The sequence below is a fragment of the Rhinoderma darwinii genome, chromosome 3 (genome assembly GCF_050947455.1).
Source record: "Rhinoderma darwinii isolate aRhiDar2 chromosome 3, aRhiDar2.hap1, whole genome shotgun sequence".
NCBI lineage: Eukaryota > Metazoa > Chordata > Amphibia > Anura > Rhinodermatidae > Rhinoderma > Rhinoderma darwinii.
In genome coordinates, this window is record NC_134689.1 from 297443569 (window position 1) to 297458190 (window position 14622).

At 39.5% G+C, this 14622-nt stretch overlaps 1 protein-coding gene across 1 annotated transcript in view; it reads left to right on the forward strand.

Moving 5' to 3' along the window:
• MAP1A (microtubule associated protein 1A) overlaps positions 1 to 14622 on the forward strand; it is a 206644-nt gene that overhangs the window by 676 nt on the left and 191346 nt on the right. The gene's annotated exons all lie outside the window — the stretch shown is intronic.

A 14622-nucleotide genomic window follows, 5' to 3' on the forward strand; every position in this document is an offset into this window, starting at 1 on the left:
TGTTAATCATTATGCCTAGTAAAGTCAGCCTCCCCCTATGTATGCGGGTACAGAGCGTGGGCACCACTGGCAGGACCTTACAAGTATTGTGGTTATTGTACACAGTGGAAAGGTTTCTTCGGCTCCTCTGATTGTAAAGCGTTGTGAACATATTGATTTAATGAAATGAAGGCGATCATTATTACTATTATTCTTATATGTACATGTGAGAAAAGTGAATTCCCACTGCACCCATATCCAGGGCACAGGAATGCCATGTGCTGTGTGTTCACAATTCTGTTTTCCTGCAATGCAGATTCCTTCAATACTCTTACATAACATTTTATTACTTCTTTTAACTGTTTGTAGCATGTAGGACACTGCGGGGCGCATAGGAATGCTCAGCAGTTTTTGCCCCACCCATGAGCTTAAAGCATGGCCGTGTGGTATAGTAGAGCTGGTTAGATTCACAGGGCAGATGTGACGCATTGCTGCTGTGCTACGCAAATCACTGAGTCACAGGCCTACATCTGACTAGACATTATTACGCCAGAGGTCTAGATTATATTCAATGCAGCTACTGCTAAGTTAGGAGATAAGACCCTGCATAGTCATTTATCTCAATACTCTCAATGTGACAGGCAACCCTAGCAGCATATGAGAAACTGCAGTAATGGATAATAATAATAATAATAATAATAATAATAATAATCATCATAATTAATTATAATAACAACAACTTTTTGTTACATATGTATCACGGACGTTTTATATATATATATATATATATATATATACACATACATAAATACACACACATATACATACATACACATATACATACATACATACATATATATATACATACATACATATATATATATATATATATATATATATATATATATATATATATAAAAAAAATCTAAGACAAGGTGATGTGAAAAATATTTTGCATGGAGCTTTTTGTGACTGCAGTGTATAAGGTGATTTGTGTATAGTTTGCTGACAGATCCATTTAATGGTTTAGGATGATGAGAGTTACATGGGAAGGTCAGGGGAGGGTCGTATATATAATAGGATTTTTCTTTTTTCAGGGTCCTTTCTAAATCTGTTCGCTTTAAGAGTAATTCCAGGCGATCTTTATGGATTTCAGGAATTAATTCAGCATTTTTAATCAAGATGATATTTTATTAAATAACAATGTCTTACAATTGGCATTTCCTCTTCTGCGGACTCCCACGGTTCACTGTTATGACTGTTTGCTAAAGATACTCTAACTTTAATTGACTTGTTGGATTTCCAACATTGAATATCTTTTCTCATCCATCTTTCTAAAGTACTATGTTATCCCAAGATGAAAACCACTTACAGAAAAACAAAGTATTCTTGTCTACACATTATAAATGAAAACGCTATTTCATTTTGAACAACCCTGACTACATCATGTCCTACATTATTCAAATGCTTTTTAATACTAACAGCTGCAAACTTGTCTTTAGAATTATTTATTTTTAGGTTATTGGATTTAGCTGGCCTTCTGCCATAAGTGGGAATGAAATTCATAAATGGATACGTATCTTGTCATAACATGATGATGGTTACATGAATTTAGGAGCATAGGTATAACTTTTCATTATCATATAGCATTTCCCCCATGGCCAATGTTTGTTGGACGTCCATAGGAATACACTGAATCATTTTACAGTTTTATAACTTTTGTAACGGAGATGCAGCTAAACAGGACTTTTTTATAACTTTAAAAAAAAACCCTATCTCATCTCATGGATATGTGAATTTCATGTGACTGTTAAACAACAAGAGATTACTTTCTATGAAAAAAAAAGAACAGACATTGGCAAGTCACAGAGGGGATAATATATTAAGACTGGCGTTTCATACACCAGTCTTAATCTTTAGAGCGCTGGAGTAAGATCCTCCTAATTTATTGAGGGGCGCATGCTTCTTAATAAATTAGGCACATCTCTGGCCGTCTATGCGCCAGAAGGGAAATCTATTCCATCTACGAGCTAGATTAGTTTCTGGCATAAGTTATAGTAGATTTGTCTGGCCGATGAAGACCACACCTTGAGCAATGAAGTATTTTAAATCTATATAATATTTTATTTTCTGAGTTTTGTTGGTCTTCAACACTGGTAATAGATGCTGGACAACAGCTACTTATTGTAGCCATTACAGTGCCAACGAATATGTCACTAAGCCTTCCTTACCTGCTTTGACAGGGTTATAAATCTAACTTGGAATGTTCCTGCTCCCTCTTTCTGAATGATTTGCCAACAGTATGTAATTGGCGATATTCATTGTAGGTCTTGCATTGTACGTATTTAATAACCACACAATCACAACGGCATCACAAAGTTCTCTCCTATACTGAGGGTTTTTCTATTGTATATCAGTGTCATTTAGGCTCTGTTCCCACTGCGTTTGGGACATTTGAAGAATGTATGCCCCTGACATATGCAACTGAATGCCTATACCAGTAGTGCTCAACATTGGCAGATTGTACCACTCCTAAGTGCAATAAAACTTAAAGGAGTATTCCCATCTGAGTTATTTACAGCATATTGACAGTATATATCATAAATGTCTGATATGTGGGGGTTCCACTTCTGGGACTTCCACCTATAGGGAGATTCAGGGTCCCCTGCTCTTCTGTTCATGACTCCAGAGGGCCCTATGCGCAGCCTTACTCATTGTATTTCATGGAAGTGATGGAAACACCTGACTGTTTCACAATTCCCATAAACTACAATAGGGAGAGTCACACACATGGACAGCCACTTCTCCACTTATCTCCTTCTCTCTAGAGTGCCGAACAGGGCGTCAGGGGACCCCTATTATCTCAATTTATGGGAGTCCCAGTGATAGAACCTGCACCTATCAGACATTTATGGCATATCACAGGAGAACTGTGAAAATGGATGCACTGTGTTATACCTAGTGCAGGGCCTGAGGGGACAGTGTAGTTGTTTATGTGTTTTCTGTATAGGGTAACAAAAGGTTTACTGATGTATACCGCCAAATGTACAGTATGCGAAAAGTACACTCTTTTGGCATATGTTTGGTGTTTATAGTGTATGGGCACTACGTTGTAAACATCTGGAGCATTTCCTACGTTTACACGTAGAGCAATGTGAACAGAGCTACTAGCCTGGAATCTAGGTTGTTTAGCTCATATTAGATTGCCTAGACTAGATACATTGTAACAACTAGCACTCATCTGTGTTATTGGGTCCGCACACCTTTTTAGACTCTGGATGTAAACAGCGAATGTTTCCATTCACTGACAGCAAGCACATATCTTGAAAATAGTGAGGTATTAAAACACACCTGGACAGATTAACTAAGACTGGTTTTCCCTGGGCCAGTCTTAATCTAATGCCTACATGAGAAAGATACGACTAATTTACTAAGAGGGGCATGCCTCTTCATAAATTAGTCCCATCTTGTGCTGTCCGTGCACCAGAAAGCTGGCATATATATTTATCTCTAATTTACGCCTTTTTCTGGTGTAAATTATAATAACGTGTCGAGCTGTGGATGGCCCCGCTCCTTCAGCTGAGCTCCACTCACTTTAAAAAATAATTGCAAAAAGCAGTGGAAAAATGATAAAAAGTTGCTAATTATTGGGCATATATATATATATATATATATATATATATATATATATATATATATACACGCCACGTAAACCTTTTAATAAATTCCCCCCACAGTATACTAGCATAATGCTAACAGTAGTAGTTCACTGGTCTACAAGTACAGAATACTATTCCCCAATATTGATTTCTGTACAATAGAGCACCACTTATTGAATGAGATCACTAAAGAAAGTGCATACATGGACTGATGTGCAGGATAAATCTCAGTGGGTGGCTGTAACATTGCGTCATATAAAAAAAGAGTTGTTTTTTTTTTCATTGAAATGAGTAGATTACGCTATTGTTCCATTGTGCTATTTCTTTCTAGACCAATCTATTCCATTAATTCAGCAAGTTACTCATTTAGTAGAACATTTTCTGCGAGGAGTGTTAAATCCATTTAGGGAAATAAATGATCAAAGGCAGTTTTAAGATCACTTTGATGCAAATGTGAATGTTTGATTTTCAATTATACATCAAATACCCAGCTTTACAACAGAAGCCGAATCTGCACAACCCTCGGAGAATATTAAGGAATTTTAAGCTAGGAAAAATAAGATAATATAAATTAAAAATGTTACCATATTATTTAGTTGTGATCTCATTATGCAGAAGAGAAGCAATTATAACGGGCCTAGTGAATAGCAGGGATCATATAAGCGATCCGATTTATCAGAATCACGATTACGTCAAAGTGGGAGATGCCATTCGGAGAAGTATAGTGTAATTCTGTACTGTGTAATATATTGTTTACTAGTAAAATGCCAAGAGCCTAATTTCTAGTCACCTGTTTATCATTTCTTTAATATGGGGACTTGCAGTGTCACATAATCATACAGCTCAATAAAAAAAAGAGAAGAATGAAGTGTGTCTGGTTCACCTTTAGAGACAACCTGTTACTATGACATACTTATTAGCGGCTCTCAGAATCTGGTGACAGAAAATAAATTATTTTATAAAAAAGAGATTTTATTGCGCAAACGCTGCAAAACATAAAAAAACCTATATACATATGGTATCGCCGTAAACGTACCGACCCGCAGAATAAAATATATATGACTTAATAGCACGTCATGGTGCGGGGGTGATACGCTCCATACGCTGCAGGCGTCGGCTGTGTATTAGAGCTGACACCCGGGACTAACGGATAGGAACAGCGATCGTGCGGTTACAGAAGCCTGTAAGAATAACAATATACTGCAATACATTATCGCAGCATATTGTACCCACGATCCAATGATCGCTGGTACAAGTCCCCTAAGGGGACTAATAAAATGTGTAGAAGAATGAAAGTTATTAGTAGTGAGAAAGAAAAAAAAGTAAAAAAAAAAACCTTTTCCCATTTTTCTTCAAAAGTAATGTAAAAAAATAAACAGAATTGATATCACTACGTCCGTAAAAGGCCAAACTATTACAATATACCATTATTTGACTCGCATGGTGAACACCGTAAAAAAACGTAAATAATTTAAACCGCCAAAATCGCTGTAGTTTTCGTTTTTACCGCACGGCGAAAGCTGTAAAAACGAAAACCTGGAAAATGGAATCAGATTTTTTTCCTATCTTACTATATTTTCCTATTTTTTTTTCAGTTTCCCAGTACTTTTTATGGCACTTTAAATGGTATCAATAGAAACTACAATTCCTCCCGCAAGAAATAAGCTCTCACATCACTCTACTGACGGAAAAATAAAAAAGTTATGGCTCTTGGAAGGCGGGGAGTGAAAAACGAAAATAAGAAAATGGATCAGTCCTGAAAGGGTTAATTCATTTCTAATGAAAAAAATGTATGACCCAATGTGGGGTATTTCCGTACCCGGGAGAAATTGCTTTATAAAAATTGGTTGTTTATTTCTCCTTTATCCCTTGTGAAAATGAGAAAATGCAACATTTTAGTGGAAAAAAATTGTGATATTAATTTTCTCCGCCTAATTCTAATAAATTCTGCAAAAGACCCGTGGAGTCTAAATGCTCACTATACCCCTAGAAAAATTCCTTGAGGGGTGTTTCCAAAATGGGGTAACTTGGGGGGCTTCCACTGTTTTGGTCTCTCCAGGGCGTTGCAAAGGCGGCATGGCACCGAAAACCAATCCAGCAAAATCTGTGCTCCAAAATCCAAATGGCGCTACTTCCCTTCTGAGCGCTGCCATGGGACCAATCAGCAGTTTATTACCACATTTGGGGTATTGCCGTAATCAGGAGAAAATGCTTTACAAATGTTGTGGTTCTTTTTTTCCTTTATTCCTTGTAAAAATTTAAAATTTCTATGCTTTTTCAGAAAAAAAGTTGATTTTAATTTTCACTGCCTAATTCCACTAAATTCTGCAAAAAACCTGTGTGGTCAAAATGCTAACTATACCCCTAGATAAATTCCTTGAGAGGTGTCGTTTCCAAAATGGGGTCACTTTTGGGGGGTTTCCCCTGTTTTGGTCTCTCCATGGCGTTGCAAACGCGACATGCCACCGAAAACCAATCCAGCAAAATCCGTGCTCCAAAATCCAAATGGCGCTCCTTCCCTTCTGAGCCTTGCTGTGGGTCCAATCAGCAGTTTATTACCACATATGGGATATTAACCCCTTCCCGACATTTGACGTACATGTACGTCATGGAAAGCATTGACTTCCCGCAAAATGCCGTACATGTACGTCAAACGTTTGGCACCGGCTCAGAAGCTGAGCCGGTGCCATCATCACCGGATCTCAGCTGTATCTTACAGCTGACATCCGACTGTAACGGCGGGGACCGAAATTAGCTTCGATCCCCGCCATTAACCCCTTAAGTGCAGCGCTCAAACGCGATCGCTGCACTTAAGGTGTTTGCAGCTCATCGGAGCCCCAGCAATGAAATTGCCGGGGTTCCGGTGGCTGCAATGGCAACCGGAGGCCTAATACTGGCCTCCCGGTCTGCCTAGCACCGAAGCCGGTCAAGATCCGCCCGGCGGCGGAGCCTGATCGGCTTCCGTAGCTGCCGGCAAGATGGCGCCGGGTCAGGAGCTGATCCGGCGTCATCAGCGGTGGAGGTCAGCTGTACTGTACAGCTGACATCCACCTGTAACGGCAGGAACCGGAGCTAGCTCCGATCCCTGCCATTAACCCCTTCGATGCAGCAATCGAAAGCGATTGCTGCATCGTAGCGGTTACTAGCAGATCGCCAGCCCTGACAGGCAATCGGGACTGGCGACTGCTGTTATGGCAACAGGAGACACAATGGTCTCCTGCTCTGCCATTACGGAAGCCGATTTAGGCCCCGCCGGGAGGCGAAGCCTAAACGGCTTGCTGTCAGTGAATGACTGACAGATCTAATACATTGCACTACATAGGTAGTGCAATGTATTAGAAAAAAAAAAATCTGACCGTTGGACCTTCAAGTCCCCTAGTGGGACTTGAGAAAAAGTGTAAAAAAAGTGTAAAAAAAAGTGCAAAAAATAAAAGTTTGAAAACAATAAAAGTTTCAAGTAATCAAATAAAACACAATCCCCCTTTTACTCTTATCAAGTCCTTTACTATTGAAAAATAATAATAAACCATATGTATTTAGTATCGCCACGACCGTAACGACCGGAGGTATCAAAATATTATATTATTTATTGCACGCGGTGAACAGCGTAAAAAAACCCCGTAAAAAACGTTACCAGAGTTTCTGTTTTTTGGTCACTTTGCCCTACAAATATTACAATAAAAAGTGATCAAAAAGTCGCACGTATCCAAAAATGGTACCTATAAAAACTATAGCTTGTCCCGCAAAAAACAAGCCCTCATACACCTCCGTCGACAAAAAAATTAAAAAGTTATGGTTCTCACAACTTGGCGACAGAAAAAATACATTCTTTTTACAAAAGTAATTTTATTGTGCAAAAAGTCGTAAAACATAAAAAAGTGCTATAAATTAGGTATCGCCGGAATCGTACTGACCCACAGAATAAAGTTAACATGTAGTTTATAATGCGTGGTGAACGCTGTATAAAAAAAACAAAAAAAGCTGTGCCAGAATTGCGTTTTTTTGTTTACCTGGCATCCCAAAAAATAGGATAAAAGGTGATCAAAAAGTCACATGTACCCCAAAATGGTACCAATAATAACTACAGCTCGTCCCGCAACAAACCAGCCCTCATACCGCTACGTCTATGAAAAATAAAATTAGTTATGGCTCCAATAAGTCAGGAAATAAAAAAATATGCAGTTGTGCCCGAGGGGAACATTTCTTCAGTTTCAAGAGGCGATTTATCAAGGACCTAAAATTAGGGAACCAGGAAGGGGAGAGCCCAAACATATCCGCTGGAAGCAACGGTGCCCGTATTATACCAGGACAACACTTCCCAGCAAAATTCCCCAAACTACAAAGGCGCGGAGTGTGGACCAAAAGGGGGATAAGAAATGACACCATTTATCAGTGCGACACCGGCCTGTGCAGAAAGGATTGCTTCACAGCGTAACACACATCTATGGATTATTTTTTTTTTTTTATACCACCTGACTATGCCCCTTATATACTCCGCCCCGCTTACATGTACCCCCACATTATAAAACACCAGCAATACTCAAACAAATATAGTACCAAGCAAAATCCGCTCTCCAAAAGCCAAATGGTGCTCCCTCGGCCCTGAACCCTGCAGCGTCCCCAAACAGCAGTTTCCTTCAACATATATGGCATCGTCATACCCGGGAGAACCCTTTTAACAATTTTTGGGGTGTGTGTCTCCAGCGTCATAAGCTGGGCATGACATATTTGCCACTGAATGGCATATCTAGGGAAAAATATACATTTTTAATTTGCACCATCCACAGCGCATTCATTTATGGAAAAGACCTGTGGGTTGAAAATGCTCACTACACCCCTTAATAAATGCCTTGAGGGGTGCAGTTCCATAGTGGGGGTCACTTATCAGGGGTTTATTTTTATTATTTCACATCTGAGCCTCTGCAGTTGTGAACCAATACTTTGTAAATCGCCAAATTAGGCCTCCACTCCGCATGGTACTCTTCACTTCTGAGCCCTGTCATATGTCCAGACAAAAGATTAGTGCCCCATGTAGGGTGTTTCTAAAACCGGGAAACACCGCATAATAATTAGAGAGCTGTCTTGTTATGGTGGCACAAGCCGGGCACCACATATTGGCATATCTATGGAAAAAAATCCCATTTTCACTCTGCAACATTGAGCGCACACTAATTTCTACAAAACACCTGCAGGGTTAAAATGCTTACTACACCCCTTGGTAAATGCATTGAGGGGTGTAGTTTCCAAAATGGGGTCACTTCTGGGGGGTTTCCACTGTTTTGGGCCCACAGGTGCCCAGAAACCAATCCAGCAACATCTGCACTCCAAATGGCGGTCCTTCCCATCTGAGCCCTGCGGTTTGGCCAAACAGCAGTTTATGACCACATATAGGGTATTGCCGTACTCGGGAGAAATAGCTTTACAAATGTTGGGTTCTTTTTTTCCTTTATTTGTTGAGAAAATGAAAAATTTGGAGCTAAAGCTACGTCTTATTGAAGAAAAAGGATTGTTTTTATTTTCACTGCCTAATTCTAATAAATTCTATGAAACATCTGTGGGGTCAAAATGCTCACTACACCCCTAGATGCATTCCTCAAGAGGTGTAGTTTCCTAAATGGAGTCCCTTTTTGGGCGTTTTCATTGTTTTGTCCCCTCAGGGGCTTTGCAAATGTGACCTGGCCTCCGCAAACCATTCCTGCTAAATGTGATCTCAAAAAGCCAAATAGTGCTCTTTCCCTTCTAAGCCCTGCCGTGTGTCTAAACAGCCGTTTATTACCACATGTGGGGTATTGTTTTACTCGGGAGAAATTGCTTTACAAATTTTGTGGTGCTTTTTCTCCTTCAGTCCTTCTGGAAATGAGAAAAAATTAGCTAAACCTACATTTTCTTTGAAAAAATGTAGATTATTATTTTCAGGGCCTACTTCCAATAATTTCTGCAAAAAAACTGTGGTGTCAAATCGCTCACTATACCCCTAGATAATTTCCTCAATGGGTGTAGTTTCCAAAATGGGGTCACTTGTGGGGGGTTTCCACTGTTTTATCCCCTCAGGGGCTTTGTAAATGTGACATGGCCTCCGAAAACCATTCCTGCTAAATGTGAACTCCAAAAGCCAAATAGCGCTCTTTCCCTTCTCAGCCTCGCCGTGTGTCCAAACAGCCGTTTATTACCACATGTGGGGTATTGTTTTACTCGGGAGAAATTTCTTTACAAATTTTATGGTGCTTTTTCTCCTTTAGTCCTTGTGGAAATGAAAAAAAATTAGCTAAACCTACATTTTATTTGAAAAAATGTAGATTTTCATTTTCACAGCCTACTTGCAAAAATTTCTGCAAAAAACCTGTGGGGTCAAAATGCTCACTATACCCCTAGATAATTTCCTCAAGGGGTATAGTTTCCAAAATGGGGTCACTTGTTTGGGGTTTCCACTGTTTTGTCACCTCAGGGGCTTTGTAAATGTGACATGGCCTCCGCAAACCATTCCTGCTAAATGTGAACTCCAAAAGCCAAATAGCGCTCTTTCCCTTCTCAGCCACGCCGTGTCTCCAAACAACCGTTTATTACCACATGTGAGGTATTGTTTTACTCGGGAGAAATTGCTTTACTAATTTTGCGGTGCTTTTTCTCCTTTAGTCCTTGTGGAAATGAGAAAAAAAATCGCTAAACCTACATTTTCTTTGAAGAAATGTTGATTTTAATTTTCACGGCCTACTTCCAATAATTTCTGTAAAAAACCTGTGCGGTCAAAATGCTCACTACACCCCTAGATAATTTCCTTGAGGTGTCTAGTTTCCCAGATGGGGTCACTTTTGGTTGATTTTGACTGTTTTGGCACCGCAAGAGCCCTTCAAACCTGACATGGTGCCTAAAATATATTCTAACAAAAATAAGGCCCCAAAATCCACTAGGTGCTCCTTTGCTTCTGAGGCCGGTGCTTAAGTCCAGTAGCACGCTACGGCCACATGTGGGATATTTCCTAAAACTGCAGAAACTGGGCAACAAATATTGAGTTGCATTTCTCTGGTAAAACCTTCTGTTTTATAAAAAAAATTGTATTAAAAATGTATTTCTGCAGAAAAATATGAAATTTGTAAATTTCACCTCTACTTTGCTTTAATTCCTGTGAAATGTGTAAAGGGTTAAGACATTTTCTAAATGCTGTTTTGAATACTTTGAGGGGTGAAGTTTTTAAAATGGGGTGACTTTTTTGGGGTTTCTAATATATAAGGCCCTCAAAACCACTTCACAACTGAACTGGCCCCTGTAAAAATAGCCTTTTGAAATTTTCTTGAAAATGTGAGAAATTGCTGCTAAAGTTCTAAGCCTTGTGAGGTCATAGAAAAATAAAAGGATGCTCAAAAAACGATGCCAATCTAAAGTAGACATATGGGTGATGTTAATTAGCAACAATTTTGTGTGGTATAACTGCCTGTCTTACAAGCAGATACATTTAAATTGAGAAAAATGCTAATTTTTGCAATTTTTCGATAATTTTTGGTGTTTTTCACAATTAAATACTGAACATATCGAGCAAATTTTGCCAGTAACATAAAGTCCAATGTGTCACGAGAAAACAATCTCAGAATCGCTTGGATAGGTGAAAGCATTCCGGAGTTATTACCACATAAAGTGACACATGTCAGATTTGAAAAATGAGGCTCTGTCAGGAAGGTCAAAAGTGGCTAAAGAGGGAAGGGGTTAACGTAATCGGGAGACATTGCTTTACATATGTTGGGGTGCATTTTCTTTATTATTTCTTGTAAATATTAAAAATGTCTATGTTTTTTCAGAAAAAAGTAGATTTTCATTCTTACAGACTAATTCGAATAAATTTAGCGAAAAACCTGAGCGGTCAAAATGCTAACTATACACCTAGATAAATTCCTTGAGGGGTGTAGTTTCCAAAATGGGGTAACTTTTGGGGTGTTTCCACTGTTTTGGCACCACAAGACCTCTTCAAACCTGACAAGGTGCCTAAAATATATTCTAAAAAAAAGGAGGCCCAAAATCCACTAGGTGCTCCTTTGCTTCTGAGGCCGATGCTTCAGTCCATTATCACACTAGGGCCACATGTGGGATATTTAAAAAAACTGCAGAATCTGGGCAATAAACAATTGAGTTGCATTTCTCTGGTAAAACCTTCTGTGTTACAAAAAAAATATGTATTAGAAATTAATTTCTGCAAAAAAAATAAAATTTGTAAATTTCACCTCTACTTTGCTTTCATTCCTGTGAAACGCCTAAAGGGTTAAAACACTTTGTGAATGCTGATTCGAATACCTTGAGGGGTGCAGTTTTCAAAATGGGGTGACTTCTGGGTATTTTCTAATATATAAGGCCCTCAAAGCCACCTCAGAACTGAACTGGTCCCTGAAAAAATAGCCTTTTGAAATTTTCTTTAAAATAAGAGAAATTGCTGCTAAAGTTCTAAGCCTTGTAACGTCCTAGAAAAATAAAAGGACGTTCAAAAAATGATGCAAACATAAAGTAGACATATGGGGGATGTTAACTAGTAACTATTTTGTGTGGTATTACTATCTGTTTTACAAGCAGATACGTTTAAATTTAGAAAAATGCTAATTTTTGCAAATTTTTTCTAAATTGTGTTGTTTTTCAGAAATAAATACCAAAATTATCGACAACATTTTTTCACTAACATAAAGTACAACATGTCACGAGAAAACAATCTCAGAATCGCTTGGATAGGTAAAAGCATTCCAACATTATTACCACATAAAGTAACACATGTCAGATTTTAAAAAATCGGCTGGGTCCTGAAGGCCAAAACAGGCTGGGTCCTGAAGGGGTTAAACAATTCTTATTTGAGTTAGGGTATGTGCACACGATAACGTCAATTACGGCTGAAATTACGGAGCTGTTTTCAGGAGACAACAGCTCCTGCATTTCAGACGTAATTGCTCGTACTCGCGTTTTGCGAGGCGTCAATTACGGACGTAATTTGGAGCTGTTCCTCATTGGATTCAATGAAAAACGGTTCCAATTACGTCCCAAGAAGTGTCCGGCACTTCTTTGACGAGGCTGTTATTTTACGCGCCGTCTTTTGACAGCGACGTGTAAAATTACAGGTCGTCGGCACAGTACATCGGCAAACCCATTGAAATTAATGGGCAGATGTTTGCTGACGTATTCAAGGCTTTTTTTACAGACGTATTTAGAGACGTAAAACGCCTCCAATACGTCTGAAAATAGGTAGTGTGAACCCAGCCTTATTACACGTTGTTTTAATTTTTTTTAATTTTTTCACAAATCAGAAAATATTCTAAATTAGAATCTAATTTATAACATTTCCATGTGCTGGGCACTAGAGGGAGCACTTCCCAAAATTGCAGCATGGTCAATGTGGTAAAGCAACCTCATTGCTTTATGCTGCAAATTTGGGGTAGACACACTCTCTAGTGCCCTCACACAATCCCCCCTCCCTTATTCTGGCTAGTGCCAGGAGAAGGAGGGGGTTTGAATCGTCAAACCTCCTACACTATGTGCCACCATTTTCTGAGCGACTGCACAGTGTAGGATTATTAGATACAGTGCTCAGCAGACAGTATAACACAAACATACACTAACGTAAAACACACATCACATACACGAACATAACTTACCTGCTCCTGCCGCCGCTGCCGCCTCCGCTCCTATTCCTTGCGCCTTCGCTTCCTTGAACATATGGCCGGAAGCCGCGGCCGGAAGTCGGCATCTTACTGTCCGGCCGCGGCTTCCGGTCCACATGAAAATGGCGCTGGATTTCGCTCTGCCAAAGACCTTCCTTTTGGTCTGTGTGGGAGCGGCGCATGCGCCGTTCCCACACAGACGGCGTACGCTGTAGTGAATGGAAAGACTCCCGTTCGCATTCTCTATGGGGATGTATGTGCCGTATTCCATCTCTGTATGTGTCGTTAATCGACACATACAGAGATGAAAACAAAAATGGCAGCCCCCATAGAGAAGTAAAAGAAAAAAGTAGAACACAAGAACACAAATAAATACAATTTATTTTAATATCATACTAAAAGCAATTGGATGAAAAAAAATAAAAATTCATGACACCTTCCCTTTAAGGGTATGTTCACACGGCAGCGTCCGTTACGGCTGAAATTACGGTGCTGTTTTCAGGAGAAAACAGCACCGTAATTTCAGCCGTAATGGCATGTTGAGGCGCTTTTCGCTGCGTACATTACGGACGTAAATGGAGCTGTTTTTCCATGGAGTCAATGGAAAACGGCTCCATTTACGTCTGAAGAAGTGACAGGTACTTCTTTGACGCGGGCGTCTATTTTACGCCCCTCCTTTTGACAGCGGGGCGTAAAAAAAATGACCGTCGGAACAGAACATCGTAAGACCCATTCTAATGAATGGGCAGATGTTTTCCGACGCTATTGAGCCGATTTACGTCCGTAAATAGTGTGTGTGAACCCAGCCTTAGGCTCCAATAAGTTAGGAAATAAAAAATATGCAGTTGTGCAGGCCCGAGGGGAACATTCCTTCTGTTTCAAGAGGCCATTTATCAAGGCCCTAAAGTTAGGGAACCAGGAAGGGTAGGACCCAAACATATCTGCTGGAAGCGAGGGTATTATACCAGGACAACACTTGCCAGCAAAATTCCCCAAACTGCAAAGGTGCGGAGTGTGGACCAAAAGGGGGAAAAGAAAGGACATAATTTATCAGTGCACACTGGCCTGTGCATAATGGATTGCTTCACAGCGTAACACACATCTAAGGATTATTTTACCCCATTATTATACCACCTGACTATGCCCCTGATGTACCCTGACCCGGCTTACATGTACCCCCACATTATAAACGTAAATACCAGTAAAACTCCCAACAAAACTACTACCAAGCAAAATCCACTCTCTAAAAGCCAAATGACGCCAAAATATACATTTTATTTTAAATAATTAAATAATAATGAGGGAATATAAAAAACTACAGAGGATCTAAAACAAGATCTGTATAGAGACCAAATTAT